This window comes from Lissotriton helveticus, chromosome 5_1 (genome assembly GCF_964261635.1).
Source record: "Lissotriton helveticus chromosome 5_1, aLisHel1.1, whole genome shotgun sequence".
NCBI classification, from domain to species: Eukaryota; Metazoa; Chordata; class Amphibia; order Caudata; family Salamandridae; genus Lissotriton; species Lissotriton helveticus.
This window is the reverse complement of record NC_136065.1, coordinates 1,649,415,826-1,649,430,333: the sequence shown is the minus strand read 5'-3', so window position 1 is coordinate 1,649,430,333 and position 14,508 is coordinate 1,649,415,826. Positions and strand designations below refer to the sequence as shown.

At 43.6% G+C, this 14,508-nt stretch overlaps 10 non-coding genes across 10 annotated transcripts; 3 read left to right on the top strand and 7 right to left on the bottom strand.

The window, feature by feature from the left end:
• Positions 1-881: 881 nt before the first annotated feature.
• On the bottom strand, positions 882-953 carry TRNAT-UGU (transfer RNA threonine (anticodon UGU)). The gene has a single exon. It is a non-coding gene; the product is annotated as a tRNA-Thr (tRNA).
• A 589-nt stretch (positions 954-1,542) lies between these two features.
• Positions 1,543-1,624, bottom strand: TRNAS-GCU (transfer RNA serine (anticodon GCU)). Its single transcript has one exon. It is a non-coding gene; the product is annotated as a tRNA-Ser (tRNA).
• A 293-nt stretch (positions 1,625-1,917) lies between these two features.
• Positions 1,918-2,012, top strand: TRNAI-UAU (transfer RNA isoleucine (anticodon UAU)). Its single transcript has 2 exons — positions 1,918-1,955; positions 1,977-2,012. It is a non-coding gene; the product is annotated as a tRNA-Ile (tRNA).
• A 1,169-nt stretch (positions 2,013-3,181) lies between these two features.
• On the bottom strand, positions 3,182-3,253 carry TRNAT-UGU (transfer RNA threonine (anticodon UGU)). Its single transcript has one exon. It is a non-coding gene; the product is annotated as a tRNA-Thr (tRNA).
• Positions 3,254-3,842: 589 nt separating this feature from the next.
• Positions 3,843-3,924, bottom strand: TRNAS-GCU (transfer RNA serine (anticodon GCU)). Its single transcript has one exon. It is a non-coding gene; the product is annotated as a tRNA-Ser (tRNA).
• Positions 3,925-4,217: 293 nt separating this feature from the next.
• Positions 4,218-4,314, top strand: TRNAI-UAU (transfer RNA isoleucine (anticodon UAU)). The gene is made up of 2 exons: positions 4,218-4,257; positions 4,279-4,314. It is a non-coding gene; the product is annotated as a tRNA-Ile (tRNA).
• A 1,129-nt stretch (positions 4,315-5,443) lies between these two features.
• TRNAT-UGU (transfer RNA threonine (anticodon UGU)) lies at positions 5,444-5,531 on the bottom strand. Its single transcript is given in 2 exon segments — positions 5,444-5,479; positions 5,496-5,531. It is a non-coding gene; the product is annotated as a tRNA-Thr (tRNA).
• Positions 5,532-6,120: 589 nt separating this feature from the next.
• On the bottom strand, positions 6,121-6,202 carry TRNAS-GCU (transfer RNA serine (anticodon GCU)). Its single transcript has one exon. It is a non-coding gene; the product is annotated as a tRNA-Ser (tRNA).
• An 875-nt stretch (positions 6,203-7,077) lies between these two features.
• On the top strand, positions 7,078-7,172 carry TRNAI-UAU (transfer RNA isoleucine (anticodon UAU)). Its single transcript has 2 exons — positions 7,078-7,115; positions 7,137-7,172. It is a non-coding gene; the product is annotated as a tRNA-Ile (tRNA).
• Positions 7,173-8,327: 1,155 nt separating this feature from the next.
• On the bottom strand, positions 8,328-8,399 carry TRNAT-UGU (transfer RNA threonine (anticodon UGU)). Its single transcript has one exon. It is a non-coding gene; the product is annotated as a tRNA-Thr (tRNA).
• Positions 8,400-14,508: the final 6,109 nt, after the last annotated feature.

Sequence of the window (14,508 nt, the reverse complement as noted above, 5' to 3'; positions counted from 1 at the left end):
TGCTGTATCAGCTACTTACAATACAATTTAACTGAAAGACATATCAAAAGAAGAACGTCCTCATATTAATGTTTCTAGTCAACATAAGAGTTGCACCATAGCAGCTTATGGTGCTTTCTGCTCAGATTGTGCCTCCAATCCCACATTGATTTTTTAATTCTTTGCAGTTTAAAAAACACAATTCGTGCTCAAAGTTAACTTTTTAAAACCATTCAACCTATTACATTTATTTCTCTAACTTGTGAATGTGGTCCATGTTCTCTTTTCCTCATCCCCATCACGATACTCCTTTTCCCGAAATCAGGTTCACTTCTTTATCCAGCCGACCCTTCCAAGGTCACCAAATCTATGAAGCGATTCTGCTTTTTCTCACATTCTCTCTATGTACAAGATACCTTGTATCATTTGAATGGACAGCAGGAGAGTCGGATATTTATGGTTAGTGGGGGTGGGGTTTTGAAGATTAACCTCATTTGACTAAGAGCCGGGGCATCTGGGAGGAAAAGTATTTTAAGGGGGATGAAGTTCACATCTCCTTAGTGAAATTTCTAGATCCTTATTTCATCCTTTCTGTGTATGCAGACTCAGTCGGAACAGAGGTCATAGTCCTCGCTCTGACTTTCAAAGGAACTTCAAACATGCATGGCTTATTTGACTATGCCCGGCAGGGCTTGCCCGGTGGGGTGGGAATGGCGTTTGTCAGGCGTTCATCAGGCGATCGGAAGGGGTGAGGAAATAGTTTATGGTTCAATGGTTTTCATGAAGTCTTCTTGATACGATGAAAGCAGGAAAGGGAAGCTTGTCAATAAGCAAACTTAAGACAAGGTGTGACTCCTAGAAAGAATGACTTGGAAACAACATACAGAAACTCACATATAAAAAGGCCCTGATGAGGCTTGAACTCATGACCCCTGGTTTACAAGACCAGTGCTCTGCCACTGAGCTACAAGGCCAGCTTGCCTGCAGTATGTAAATCGATTCATGTATTCTTACTGCGGTATGAAGATATCTATGATTTTGAGACTCTGTATGGAAATGCAGTTGCATTTGAATGTCTACATGCGTGCACAAATTGAAGAGCATGCTTAAGACACTTTTCTTGGAAGTAGGAAAAACTCCATTTTGATTTGAGAACATAAGAGTATTCACATTTATGACCATACTGATAGCTCTAGTTAGTATGTCCGCAATCAGTGACAGATAGAGAACTCACTTATTAAAAGTGATCTGTCTCTGTGGGGCAGACATATGTCAACAGTCATACACTTGAGATGGCTGAAACTTTAGGAGTAAGAGCTGCTTTCTTATCAGTCTATCTATCCAAACTGGTTAGAAGGCCAGGAGTGAGGGAAAGGCAATCCTCTAGACACTTCATGAAAGATCCAATTTCAATTAAGCACAAAACACTTCCCTTAATTTGACATAATTGCCAAAATGGAATAGTCAGTTGGGCCCTTCTAGTGGATTATGGCTGTGTCTTGAAAGAGAGTGTAATTGTACTACGAGACATGCCCACCTTCAAAAGAGTGTCTGATGGCGTTCCGACGAAGGTGGGAATCGAACCCACGCGTGCAGAGCACAATGGATTAGCAGTCCATCGCCTTAACCACTCGGCCACCTCGTCTGCCTTAGGAGACTATGTTTCATTTTTTTAGGAAATTCTTACTATGTGCTAATTACAAATAATCATAAGTTTCTCCTAGACTGTGTCAGAACTGGCAAATGTATGTGGTGTTCAATAGACAGAGCACATGATATAGCAGAATTATCAAATCTGTTCCATTAGGACTGTAGTTTTTAATAGTCATGATAACATGCTAGCATGTGAGTCGTTCTTGCACAGTGAATAAGGGAGCAGTGCCAGTATCTACTTGGTCAGCTCTAGATGGCTCAACTGGGGAGATATGAGAACAGTGAGCTCCAGTGGCGCAATCGGTTAGCGCGCGGTACTTATACAGCAGTACTTGCATTGAGGCATGCCGAGGTTGTGAGTTCGAGCCTCACCTGGAGCAGCTTACTGGTTTTTCATAAACCATTTCACTAAAAGTAAAGATTAAACTCAGGGGATAGACGGCCCTTGCTAGAGAGTCTTTACTTCTTTTCAGGATCTGCGTGTCCGACTCTTCCAGTTGCAAATATCACAATCCTATTCGATGCTCCTTATAAACATTCCATGATGTGCCGTCTTGCATAGCATGGAAACACCACATCAGTTCATTTAAAAATACATTTGTAGAATAATAAATATGATGAAAACATTGTTGTTACGGGATAACCATATACTGAGGAGCTGCAAACAGTGCTGTATCAGCTACTTACAATACAATTTAACTGAAAGACATATCAAAAGAAGAACGTCCTCATATTAATGTTTCTAGTCAACATAAGAGTTGCACCATAGCAGCTTATGGTGCTTTCTGCTCAGATTGTGCCTCCAATCCCACATTGATTTTTTAATTCTTTGCAGTTTAAAAAACACAATTCGTGCTCAAAGTTAACTTTTTAAAACCATTCAACCTATTACATTTATTTCTCTAACTTGTGAATGTGGTCCATGTTCTCTTTTCCTCATCCCCATCACGATACTCCTTTTCCCGAAATCAGGTTCACTTCTTTATCCAGCCGACCCTTCCAAGGTCACCAAATCTATGAAGCGATTCTGCTTTTTCTCACATTCTCTCTATGTACAAGATACCTTGTATCATTTGAATGGACAGCAGGAGAGTCGGATATTTATGGTTAGTGGGGGTGGGGTTTTGAAGATTAACCTCATTTGACTAAGAGCCGGGGCATCTGGGAGGAAAAGTATTTTAAGGGGGATGAAGTTCACATCTCCTTAGTGAAATTTCTAGATCCTTATTTCATCCTTTCTGTGTATGCAGACTCAGTCGGAACAGAGGTCATAGTCCTCGCTCTGACTTTCAAAGGAACTTCAAACATGCATGGCTTATTTGACTATGCCCGGCAGGGCTTGCCCGGTGGGGTGGGAATGGCGTTTGTCAGGCGTTCATCAGGCGATCGGAAGGGGTGAGGAAATAGTTTATGGTTCAATGGTTTTCATGAAGTCTTCTTGATACGATGAAAGCAGGAAAGGGAAGCTTGTCAATAAGCAAACTTAAGACAAGGTGTGACTCCTAGAAAGAATGACTTGGAAACAACATACAGAAACTCACATATAAAAAGGCCCTGATGAGGCTTGAACTCATGACCCCTGGTTTACAAGACCAGTGCTCTGCCACTGAGCTACAAGGCCAGCTTGCCTGCAGTATGTAAATCGATTCATGTATTCTTACTGCGGTATGAAGATATCTATGATTTTGAGACTCTGTATGGAAATGCAGTTGCATTTGAATGTCTACATGCGTGCACAAATTGAAGAGCATGCTTAAGACACTTTTCTTGGAAGTAGGAAAAACTCCATTTTGATTTGAGAACATAAGAGTATTCACATTTATGACCATACTGATAGCTCTAGTTAGTATGTCCGCAATCAGTGACAGATAGAGAACTCACTTATTAAAAGTGATCTGTCTCTGTGGGGCAGACATATGTCAACAGTCATACACTTGAGATGGCTGAAACTTTAGGAGTAAGAGCTGCTTTCTTATCAGTCTATCTATCCAAACTGGTTAGAAGGCCAGGAGTGAGGGAAAGGCAATCCTCTAGACACTTCATGAAAGATCCAATTTCAATTAAGCACAAAACACTTCCCTTAATTTGACATAATTGCCAAAATGGAATAGTCAGTTGGGCCCTTCTAGTGGATTATGGCTGTGTCTTGAAAGAGAGTGTAATTGTACTACGAGACATGCCCACCTTCAAAAGAGTGTCTGATGGCGTTCCGACGAAGGTGGGAATCGAACCCACGCGTGCAGAGCACAATGGATTAGCAGTCCATCGCCTTAACCACTCGGCCACCTCGTCTGCCTTAGGAGACTATGTTTCATTTTTTTAGGAAATTCTTACTATGTGCTAATTACAAATAATCATAAGTTTCTCCTAGACTGTGTCAGAACTGGCAAATGTATGTGGTGTTCAATAGACAGAGCACATGATATAGCAGAATTATCAAATCTGTTCCATTAGGACTGTAGTTTTTAATAGTCATGATAACATGCTAGCATGTGAGTCGATCTTGCACAATGAATAAGGGAGCAGTGGCAGTATCTACTTGGTCAGCTCTAGATGGCTCAACTGGGGAGATAAGAGCAAAGTGAGCTCCAGTGGCGCAATCGGTTAGCGCGCGCGGTACTTATACAGCAGTACTTGCATTGAGGCATGCTGAGGTTGTGAGTTCGAGCCTCACCTGGAGCAGCTTACTGGTTTTTTATAAACCATTTCACTAAAAGTAAAGATTAAACTCAGGGTAAAGACGGCCCTTGCTAGAGAGTCTTTACTTCTTTTCAGGATCAGCGTGTCCGACTCTTCCAGGTGGAAATATCACAATCCTATTCGATGCTATGATGTGCCGTCTTGCATAGCATGCAAACACCACATCAGTGCGTTTAAAAATACATTTGTAGAATAATAAATATGATGAAAACATTGTTGTCATGGGATAACCATATACTGAGGAGCTGCAAACAGTGCTGTATCAGCTACTTACAATACAATTTAACTGAAAGACATATCAAAGAAGAGCGTCATCATATTAATGTTTCTAGTCAACATAAGAGTTGCACCATAGCAGCTTATGGCGCTTTCTGCTCAGATTGTGCCTCCAATCCCACATTGATTTTTTTAATTCTTTGCAGTTTAAAAAACACAATTCATGCTCAAAGTTAACTTTTTAAAACCATTCAACCTATTACATTTATTTCTCTAACTTGTGAATGTGGTCCATGTTCTCTTTTCCTCATCCCCATCACGATACTCCTTTTCCCGAAATCAGGTTCACTTCTTTATCCAGCCGACCCTTCCAAGGTCACCAAATCTATGAAGCGATTCTGCTTTTTCTCACATTCTCTCTATGTACAAGATACCTTGTATCATTTGAATGGACAGCAGGAGAGTCGGATATTTATGGTTAGTGGGGGTGGGGTTTTGAAGATTAACCTCATTTGACTAAGAGCCGGGGCATCTGGGAGGAAAAGTATTTTAAGGGGGATGAAGTTCACATCTCCTTGGTGAAATTTCTAGATCCTTATTTCATCCTTTCTGTGGATGCAGACTCAGTCGGAACAGAGGTCATAGTCCTCGCTCTGACTTTCAAAGGAACTTCAAATATGCATGGCTTATTTGGCTTTGCCCGGCGGGGTGAGAATGGCGTTTGTCAGGCGATCGGAAGGGGTGAGGCAATAGTTTATGGTTCAATGGTTTTCATGAAGTCTTCTTGATACGATGAAAGCAGGAAAGGGAAGCTTGTCAATAAGCAAACTTAAGACAAGGTGTGACTCCTAGAAAGAATGACTTGGAAACGACATACAGAAACTCACATATAAAAAAGCCCTGATGAGGCTTGAACTCATGACCCCTGGTTTACATGACCCCTGGTTTACAAGACCAGTGCTCTGCCACTGAGCTACAAGGCCGGCCTGCCTGCAGTATGTAAATCGCTTCATGTATTCTTACTGCGGTATGAAGATATCTATGATTTTGAGACTCTGTATGGAAATGCAGTTGCTTTTGAATGTCTACATGCGTGCACAAATTGAAGACCATGCTTAAGAAACTTTTCTTGGAAGTAGGAAAAACTCCATTTTGATTTGAGAACATAAGAGTATTCACATTTATGACCATACTGATAGCTCTAATTAGTATGTCTGCAATCAGTGACAGATAGAGAACTCACTTATTAGAAGTGATCTGTCTCTGTGGGGCAGACATATGTCAACAGTCATACACTTGAGATGGCTGAAACTTTAGGAGCAAGAGCTGCTTTCTTATCAGTCTATCTATCCAAACTGGTTAGAAGGCCAGGAGTGAGGGAAAGGCAATCCTCTGGACACTTCATGAAAGATCTAATTTCAATTAAGCACAAAACACTTCCCTTAATTTGACATAATTGCCAAAATGGAATAGTCAGTTGGGCCCTTCTAGTGGATTATGGCTGTGTCTTGAAAGAGAGTGTAATTGTACTACGAGACATGCCCACCTTCAAAAGAGTGTCTGATGGCGTTCCGACGAAGGTGGGATTCGAACCCACGCGTGCAGAGCACAATGGATTAGCAGTCCATCGCCTTAACCACTCGGCCACCTCGTCTGCCTTAGGTGACTATGTTTCATTTTTTAGGAAATTCTTACTATGTGCTAATTACAAATAATCATAAGTTTCTCCTAGACTGTGTCAGAACTGGCAAATGTATGTGGTGTTCAATAGACAGAGCACATGGGAAACGGCCACTACAACGCGGCCATTTCCACGCACACCATAACCACGCATGCATTACAACGCATGCTGGTTACAACGAGAAACCTTTACCACACATACCTTTACTACGAAAAACGTAGTAAAGGCATGTGTGGTAAAGTAAAAAAAAAAACAAAGGGGGGGCTTGGGGGGTCTCCCCCCAACAAAATAAAAGCGTGGGTTTAAAAAGAAAAAGACGCATATTTGTTTGAGAAAAAAGATGTGAAGGAGATCAGCGTCTAAAGAGGAAACGGAAAAACATTCCGCTTCCTGTTAATGACGTACAACGTCACCACGGAAAAACGAGGAGAGGTAAGGAGGAATGAGCGGGTGTTCTAGCAGAGAGATCAATTAAAAAAGTACATTTAAAGGGTGAAAATCCGTTAACATGAAAATACCATTTACATGCATACTTTTACAACGAAAATCGTTGTAAAAGTATGTGTGTAAAAGATATTTTCGTGGTAAAGGACGTGCGTGGTGACTGCATTCCGTTGTAACGCATGCGTGGTAAAGGCATGCGTTACAACGGAATGCGTTGTAAAATCATACAACCGAGCACATGATATAGCAGAATTATCAAATCTGTTCCATTAGGACTGTAGTTTTTAATAGTCATGATAACATGCTAGCATGTGAGTCGATCTTGCACAGTGAATAAGGGAGCAGTGCCAGTATCTACTTGGTCAGCTCTAGATGGCTCAACTGGGGAGATATGAGAACAGTGAGCTCCAGTGGCGCAATGGGTTAGCGCGCGGTACTTATACAGCAGTACTTGCGTTGAGGCATGCCGAGGTTGTGAGTTCGAGCCTCACCTGGAGCAGCTTACTGGTTTTTCATAAACCATTTCACTAAAAGTAAAGATTAAACTCAGGGTAAAGACGGCCCTTGCTAGAGAGTCTTTACTTCTTTTCAGGATCTGCGTGTCCGACTCTTCCAGATGCAAATATCACAATCCTATTTGATGCTCCTCATAAACATTCCATGATGTGCCGTCTTGCATAGCATGCAAACACCACATCAGTGCATTTAAAAATACATTTGTAGAATAATAAATATGATGAAAACATTGTTGTCACGGGATAACCATATACTGAGGAGCTGCAAACAGTGCTGTATCAGCTACTTACAATACAATTTAACTGAAAGACATATCAAAAGAAGAACGTCATCATATTAATGTTTCTGGTCAACATAATAGTTGCACCATAGCAGCTTATGGTGCTTTCTGCTCAGATTGTGCCTCCAATACCACATTGATTTTTTAATTCTTTGCAGTTTAAAAAACACAATTCATGCTCAAAGTTAACTTTTTAAAACCATTCAACCTATTACATTTATTTCTCTAACTTGTGAATGTGGTCCATGTTCTCTTTTCCTCATCCCCATCACGATACTCCTTTTCCCGAAATCAGGTTCACTTCTTTATCCAGCCGACCCTTCCAAGGTCACCAAATCTATGAAGCGATTCTGCTTTTTCTCACATTCTTTCTATGTACAAGATACCTTGTATCATTTGAATGGACAGCAGGAGAGTCGGATATTTATGGTTAGTGGGGGTGGGGTTTTGAAGATTAACCTCATTTGACTAAGAGCCGGGGCATCTGGGAGGAAAAGTATTTTAAGGGGGATGAAGTTCACATCTCCTTGGTGAAATTTCTAGATCCTTATTTCATCCTTTCTGTGGATGCAGACTCAGTCGGAACAGAGGTCATAGTCCTCGCTCTGACTTTCAAAGGAACTACAAATATGCATGGCTTATTTGGCTTTGCCCGGCGGGGTGAGAATGGCGTTTGTCAGGCGTTCGTCAGGCGATCGGTAGGGGTTAGGCAATAGTTTATGGTTCAATGTTTTTCATGAGGTCTTCTTGATACCATGAAAGCAGGAAAGGGAAGCTTGTCAATAAGCAAACTTAAGACAAGGTGTGACTCCTAGAAAGAATGACTTGGAAACGACGTACAGAAACTCACATATAAAAAGGCCCTGATGAGGCTTGAACTCATGACCCCTGGTTTACAAGACCAGTGCTCTGCCACTGAGCTACAAGGCCGGCCAGCCTGCCTGCGGTATGTAAATCGCTTCATGTATTCTTACTGCGGTATGAAGATATCTATGATTTTGAGACTCTGTATGGAAATGCACATGGTCAGCGACTAGCTGCCGCCCCCCCCCTAACCGGCACCCAACACCCAGAAACGTGGACACGAGACTTCTTTACTTTTTGGAAGGCGGGCGCTAGTCGCCCGGCCGTATTTATTAAGATATGAAATTAAAAAAGGTTTTAATTGCATGATCAACAATTTATACAAAAATCAGCAGGACATTAGATACAAATTTTTTGTCAACAAGTTTGAGAGCCTGACCTTAACAAAACTCTAATACATGTTGTTTCCTAACCGAGTCTAACATCCTCATCTTGATTTTTGTACATTTCTGGCCATATGGCAAGGTCACTACCGGTGTCAGGTCCTACAAGCTGAGACGTGCGCATGCGCAGTGTTACCCCGGGAATTGCCCGGTCTACGCCCTGAACTCCATTTACCCACTAAAGGAGGGCCCTTACTCTGCGCCATCCGGTGACGTCATGAGTCCACGCGCGCGGGGTGACTACCAGCCTAAGGAAAGCATGAACTACTCCTACCCGCGCTCCTTTGCTTTGCAGCATCCATTACCTTGCCCCTGGAGTTCTAGGAGTGGCCCGCAGGCCCCTCCCCCTGGGCGGGAACCTCCATAGGATGATGCCTGCCCCCTCAGACCTCAAATATGTGCTCACCGATAATGACCTTACCGCATGCCCCATACCTAATAAATACGACGACCTATGGGAAAAAATTCTAAAGGACAGCTACACTGGCTAATAAATAACAGCATCACCGTACAACTACAAAGGGAAAAAAGGCATAAAGACACTTGGCATCAAAGAAAAGTACTTCACATACAGTTTTGCTAAAAAAGGGGAAAAAGTTTCCTAAACAAAAGCATCATCAAAATATACCGACAGATCCTTTCCTACTAACATGAAATACATGTGGACAGTACCTTCGCAAACTTACCATTAAACCAGACATAATGAATGCCACAAGACTTTGTTCCAAGGGATGGTGGGTGGGAAAACAAAGAAGCCCCGAGCGCGGGGCACACGGTGCTGTGAGGGAGCGTCCAGGGACAAGGGGGTCTCCTGGGCGCTCCCCACCTCTTTATTCTCAAGGGGCGAGGCGGGGGGGGCACGCCCCCTCCCGGCCCGCCCCTCCTGTAGCCCGCCCCCCCTGACCCGGACCTTCTTCCTGGTATCCGGGTCAGGGAGGCCGCCGGCCAATCGGTGGTGTGTCGCGCCCACCAGGGCCCGCCCCCACCACCGAGAGACACCAAAGGGGAAAGGGGGGGAGACGATCGCCGCGCCGCCATGCGTGCGGGGGGGCCGAGGGCCCCCCTTTTCACATGGTCAGCGACTAGCTGCCGCCCCCCCCCCTAACCGGCACCCAACACCCAGAAACGTGGACACGAGACTTCTTTACTTTTTGGAAGGCGGGCGCTAGGCGCCCGGCCGTATTTATTAAGATATGAAATTAAAAAAGGTTTTAATTGCATGATCAACAATTTATACAAAAATCAGCAGGACATTAGATACAAATTTTTTGTCAACAAGTTTGAGAGCCTGACCTTAACAAAACTCTAATACATGTTGTTTCCTAACCGAGTCTAACATCCTCATCTTGATTTTTGTACATTTCTGGCCATATGGCAAGGTCACTACCGGTGTCAGGTCCTACAAGCTGCGCCTCCCCTAGAGACGTGCGCATGCGCAGTGTTACCCCGGGAATTGCCCAGTCTACGCCCTGAACTCCATTTACCCACTAAAGGACGGCCCTTACTCTGCGCCATCCGGTGACGTCATGAGTCCACGCGCGCGGGGTGGCTACCAGCCTAAGGAAAGCGTGAACTACTCCTACCCGCGCTCCTTTGCTTTGCAGCATCCATTACCTTGCCCCTGGAGTTCTAGGAGTGGCCCGCAGGCCCCTCCCCCTGGGCGGGAACCTCCATAGGATGATGCCCGCCCCCTCAGACCTCAAATATGTGCTCACCGATAATGACCTTACAGCCACAGGCCAGCATTTTTAACCGACGATCTGGCCTCCCCCTGCCTAGACCTACCCTAGAAAATTCTCACTTTAGCAAAACCTTCCAACCAGGCCCTGACATCATCAGACCACAGTACCCTTCCTTCCTCCGTCAAATGGACTCCCCCCACCAGGTAGAACGAATACACCCATGTTGGATCATCTGCAACCGAGGGGGGCTTGACATAATTTGTCCCACTGTGTGTTGATCCTCTTTATCGAGTGATTCAACGCCCTGACCGAGTCCCTGCCACCACGGGATAAGTTGAGACCCTACTACTGTGCCACCCGGGCAAGTCCTGAAGACCCACCCATAGTGGAGATGAACTCATCAATGAGTATTCGCCTCCCCAGTTTGGCCAATTCAGTCCCCCCTAGGTGAAGTATCACCACTGACAGGGGGTCGGGCTGCTGAGCTAAAAGTCCCTGAAAGAAGTTCCTGAACTGACCAAGGCACAGACCCTCAAACCAACTCTTCCCTGTCCTGCGTCCAGCCTATTGCTTGTGCTGGCACATTGTAGCTCCTCAACTTCTGGTGATGAGTTCCTCCCCTGCGTGACAGGTTTGAGAAACTGCAAGAACCAGGAAAAGACCAAGAAAACCTGGGTGACAATTCCCACTTCCACCTTAGGGAATGGGTAGCACTTACACCTGCCAGCAATACTTGGGCCCTTGGTGTCCTCTTTCTCGACGTATGCTTCCCTTTTGACGTCCACCCGCTGCTGATGTTGCGGTGTGGAGCACTCCTCAGATATCCGCCATGGACCCAGCCGTGACTGACGTAAGCATCCCTTGGGCAGTCCACCTGTTGCAGCTGTTGTGATGTGGAGCACTCCAGGTATCCACCATGGACCCGGTCATACATAAATTGGAAAGATAGACACACACCATTAGTGTTTCCGGCGATAACTGCTGTACACGCGTTAGTCTTACATTACCATCAGTTGCTAAGTTTTAGATAATCTTAGTGCCAGATTACTACACATTAACCCGTCGACAGTAAATGTTAAGCATAGCCTCAGTTTGTCTGTTTGCTAGTGCAGCATCTATGTCGTTAAGCATAGGATCAGCGCCGCCCTAACCATGGTAGGCTGTAAAATTGGCTTCCTATTTTCACAATCATTGTTACACAAGAAAGTTGTGCTGCAGGCGAGGACATCGCCTCTTAATCCTGGTTTTCTACCCACGTCTTTATGCATAGGATCTATGTGTCAAAACAAGACAGTCTACTTAACAGTGCAGCATCACAGTCTTTAGCTAAAAGAATTAGCACAGCCCTAACTCCGCCAGGCCATAAGCTGGCCCAAGGACCTTTTCCGCTCGCCACTTTGGCTTCTGGGAAATATCATCCCAGCCAACCGGACATGATCACATGCATCCCCAGAACTATGTGATGCCGCAACTAGGCTCTTGGGCACCTTTAGGTGTGACATCAGGGTGTGTATCATTATCAGGACCCCAAGTAGTCTTTCTACAGGCTCTAGGCCCTGTCTCTATGTCATTCGTGGTTCCCCCACCATATTATTAATATATGGCTTTGGTACACCCCTAGAGCTCAACGTATATGGTGCTAAATTACTGTGTGCTATATAAGTTTCCACACTGTAATTATTCGCCTCAAATCTCATCATAGGCTCAACGTATATTGTGCCAATTTACTTATGTGTTAAATAAGTTTACTGACTGTAATTTCTTGCTTTTAGCCTCGGAAAGGAACTAAAGGGGTGTGTTTAGAACAAATACATATATTTGTTGTTATACACCTGTTCTTTTTTCATTTACTCATTCATGAGATTAAAGACTGGTAAAACAAGCTGCTCTATATTCCCTCAAGACTTAGCCTGAAGGCTGCACGCAATACAGCTAACCCTAGGATAGCTTACTAATAGTGTTGACTTTAACCTATCATCCATGAAGGGTCGTTTGGACAGGTGCAATGTTTGGACTGGTGCAATGTCCCCCCTAGAATAGTGAACAGCACCTCATATGGTGATTACCTCCACAATGAAATAAGTCCATTGTTTGGCTTTCTGCTTTGGCTTGCAAAGGAAAGTGGGACCTGGGAAACTGGCTTTCTCAGTCTCGTCAAGCCCTACCCTTAGATGTCGTTAATCCCCAGGATGACCCCAAGAGAAGGTGGTATACCCTATTCGTGAATGGTTCCATGATCTATCACCTAGCAGACACCAATGATAGTCGTTCTAGAGTGTCAAAATTTGACTTATGTCAATGGCTGTTCCTTGCGTAAGAGAAATAAGCAGCAACCATGGCTTGGATAAAGTATTGCAGGTGCTTAGAGGAGATCAATAAAGCAGCCCAGGAATGTCAACATCCATCTGATTCTCCAGGTGAAATTTAATGTCACCCATGTAGCGTGAGCTCTGATTTAGACAATGAGTTTTCCAAAACTGAACTCATCAACTGCATGACCTGAGGTCTTGAGTGCAGACAGAGCATCTTTTGGGTAACTCACAACCCATGGTGGGGACCCGTCCCATCAGGGAGCTGCGTCTGCCTTGTGAATTCTACCCAAGTACAACCCGAGCATTTTAAAACGCCCAAGCTCCATATTGATGAGTCCCCCCCAGCACGTGGATGCGATCCAGTTGATGGGCATCGGTGACTTTGTGTTCATCGGGTCACATTGAATACAGTGAATACTGCCAGTGCTAATTTAAGATAGAGTAAGTGCCACAGTTTTGGGCTGACTGGACTCTTAAATGCTTGAAAAGCTGGAGAAGTGTTACTTTACCACATTTGTGTTAAACTGGTTACTGGTGAAAGAAACTTTTAAGGTACAAGTCTAATTTCGGCTAGAAAGGCAGCAGCATGCCCCCCAATAACCTTAATGTAGACAATATAACACAATAATATACACAAAGTAATATAACAAGAAAATTAAAATTTAACAGGGCACAACATCACGAAATAGTCAAAAACTGAAATCCAACCCAACAGCTATAGCCCAGCGCAGTATTTTGCAATAAAGAAGTACAAACACTGCAACACAAAAAATAGCAGAACACATCACCTTCACCTTGAAATGTCACACAATTTGGTAACACCAAACCCTGCCTCAATTTACTACGAAGGACATAACAATGTTCTGTGATCTGGGACCTTCTGGTGTGTGTTTAAAATTACTTCACGCTGTTTAACAGCTTTATCTTAGACGAAGGGCATTTACATGTGCTTCAGTCTCTCGCAGTGCGTATTTCTTCTCTTCCTGCGCATTTAAAATGGGAGTTTTGACCTTGCGCAGACGTCTGGATTTCAGAATTCCCTGCTTTAGCATAAAGGCTGCTGCATAAATGTTAAATGAATCAGACCCTTAAGGCTTCTGGAGAATGGAGATTTATACTCCATTAAACCTGATCTTCCTAGGCTCATTAGCTGGTAATTTCACCCCGGATTGTAATATAAAGCGTTTTATGCTCAATAATAATAAAAATGCGTGTAAACTTTACTCTTTATTAATAAACATTATATGCTTCTGTCTGGCGGAAAACCGTAATGAATTCCTCGCTCTTCAGTTTATCGGGATTGCTTACGCTGTAAAACGCATACAGCGTCGGCTATTGCCTTTCCACATCTACTCGGAGGGTCAAGGAGGAGTAGAGAGCAAACTGTCCATAGTAGACCCAGGATCTAGAGCACCATTCAATGGGAAACACCACTCCTCTAATATTTGATAGTGTGTGACTGTCCCTTTACCTGCATATGAAGGGGAAAAACTGCAATGATCCTTGTCAACTGTGCACTAAAAGTGCGTTCTTGTGATGGTAAATAATATAATATATATAAACAAACACTACGTCAAAGTTGGCACCCCTCAGCTGCATGAACAACTAAATATCCTTAAAATCATGCAGCAGTTATATTTAATCTAAAGCAGATCGTCAACCTAAGATTTTAATTGAGACTGTAAATGCAGGGATTTGTGCTTGTTAACAATGTTCACACCTACTGCAACATGACATTGGAAGGGTTTCTATTTATTCATTTATTTTGTAAACCCAAAGCACTGATGAGAATCGAACT